A 2,936-nucleotide genomic window follows, 5' to 3' on the forward strand; every position below is an offset into this window, starting at 1 on the left:
TTAAGATCCTATAGCAGTGTTGTTATAGAACTTTTAAAAGTTGAAAGTTGCATAGAACTTTCTACAATGATAGAAATATCCTATATCTATGCTGTCAAATAAAATGGCTGCTAGTCACATGTGACTACTGAACATCTGAAATGTGGGTAGTGGCTATAATAAAAAGTGTGGTCCTGGAGGGCAATAAATTTGTTTTCTGATCTTAGAATATTTACTGAGAAATAACTGTGTTTCAGGTCCCATTTAAACACTTTACACACATTATTTCATTTATACTTTTCTATTATTATCATTGCTTTTCAGATAAGTAAATTGAGTCCCAGAAACGTTAAGTAACTTGCATAAAGTCCTAAATCTTGGGATGAAAAAATAATGAGGCTTATCCACACAATACTGAAGTTAGAATATTAGAAGATATGGGAAAAAGCTTAGTAAACCATAAAACAGCCTTCTTAAGATAGTTAGCACTTTACCTTCTTTTGGTCTCTCTTATGATACCTAGCATATCACCGTGTACATAGTAATTATATCTGAATCAGTTGAAAATTTTACATGGTTTACATGTAATCTGTCCCTTGTACATGTGTTTCTAAAAATTGGAATGTACATTAAATGTACAAAAATGGTATCATAAAAGTAAACTGTGGTAATATATGTACAATGGAATATTATCCAAGAATAAAAAGGAATGAAGTACTGATGCATGTTGCAATACAGCTGACCAATAAACATTATGCTTTGTGAAAGAAGCCAGTCACAAAAGACTACGTATCATATGATTCCTTTTATATGAGACATCCAGAATAGATATATTCATAGAGACAAAAAGTAGATTAGGGCTAAGAGGGCTGGGAGAGTAGGGGGAAATGGAGAGTGGATTTTTTTTCTGGGGTGATGTAAATGTCCTAAGATTGTGATAATTGCGTAAATGATTATAATCAAAACCACTGAATTGTACACTAAAAATGGGAGAACTGCATGGTATGAGAATGATATCTCAATAATTTTGTTTAAAAAAGTGGAATCATGGTTTTGTGTTTATAAAAGGGGTCTATTCCTAAGAGCTAAATACAGGTTATGAAATATTTAGAATATAGCCTTGCTTTTCGGCATAATCTTTGACAGAAATATTTCTAATATATTTAGGAATAAAGTGAAATAAAATTTTCATTTTCAAAATTGTTTTTCCAGGAATGGACAAAAGAAATCTTTTTTAGAAACTTAATAAAACAAAAATAATCTGGAGCTGCCCTGGTTGAAGCCAAGTGGAGATTCAGACCTCTCCCACTCAGACTCCTGCACTTTCTTCAATATTGGCATCTAAGGAACCTCTACAGGGTTTGGGAGAGAAGAATTTGAAAGTTGCAGCAAAAGCAACACAAATAATTGAATAAATACAAGGAAGTAAAAACTCTGCAAGTTGAAGTATTTGCTACCCGGCAGGGTACCACCATGTAATAATTGCTCAGAATTATCTTATGTTAGTAATACACAAACATAAGAATTCTATTTAGTAAATTTGAGTTCTGCTTCTGAGATTAGATTTAAGGCATGTTGTTTAAAATTGTGAATTGTTCTAACGCCAAGATTTACCTCTAATTTATGTTGTTGCTGTTTTTTTTTTTTCTTACCTACTTGGACTAGGGACTTTTGAATTTTGTCTGCAACAAAATAAAAAAATATGTAAATATCCCCAAACTAAAAAACAGGTGCCCTAGTTCTGTGACAGCAGGAAGGCTGCATTCCTAGGGCAATACTAATTACTCAGTCAATAAGAAAAAAAGGGCAGTTTTTAACTCTATGTACTTATATAATTTATGTAACTCACTTCTACTTGGATGGCTTCTTAACACCTAAAATTTATATTATTTTATTATATATGATATATATTATACTTTAATTATACCAAAATCAGAACTGATCATTTATTTCCCTCAAATTAAATATATTTTTAATATATTTAAAGTAAAGAGGAATAAAACTGTGGTTTTTCAAAGTTGTTTTTTCAGGGGTGGACAAAAGAAATCATTTTGGCAACAAAATAAAGCAGGGAAGTCTTCTCAATGTCCACGTTTCTACCGAACTTTAGATCACCAGAATGCTATCTATCTTTAAAAACAATTCAGTAGATTCTCTATATTTGTAGTTCATGTACAAGACATGATCCTTTGCCCCTCAGAAATGTCTTTTGGATCTCCTTCCTTTGTTTTTCCAAAGCTACCAACTTCTCTTGAATCAAGTCTGCTTCTCCCATCTTTTCTATTTACTGCTATTAGAATAGTTCTCAAGTGCTATTTCTATTGTTATTTTCCTACCGAAAAACTTACAATTGTTCTCTATAAATCAAATTCTTCTCAGTCTCTGTGATAGTTAATTTTATATGTCAACTTGACTGGGCCATGCGGTGTCCAAATTATGTGGTCAAACATTCTCAGTGTTTCTATGAGGTGGTTTTGGATGAGATTAACATTTAAATCAGTAGACTGAATAAAGCAAATTGCACTCCATAATGTGGGTGACCTTCATCTAAGTAGTTGCAGGTCTAAATGGAACAGAAGTCTGACTCTCCCCCAGTAAGAGAGAATTCTGACTGATGGCCTTCAAACTATAATATCAGGTCTTCCTGATTGAAAGCCTTTGAATTAGGACAACAGCTCTGCAGATTTTAGACGTGCCAGCCTCCATAATCACAATGAACATAGATAGATCAATGTAAATCTGTCAATCAATCCACCCATCCATCTATCTATCTATCTATCTATCTATCTATCTATCTATCTATCTATCTATCTAACATCTCTCCATCCTATTGGTTCTGTTTCTCTGGAGAACCCTAATACACTATTACAACTCTGTAGTCTCATTTCACCAGCTCATTTCTTATTAGATCTCAACAGATTCTCTACTCCACTGAATCAAATCTATTTGTCATTTTC

Source organism: Zalophus californianus, chromosome 17, assembly GCF_009762305.2.
Source record: "Zalophus californianus isolate mZalCal1 chromosome 17, mZalCal1.pri.v2, whole genome shotgun sequence".
NCBI classification, from domain to species: Eukaryota; Metazoa; Chordata; class Mammalia; order Carnivora; family Otariidae; genus Zalophus; species Zalophus californianus.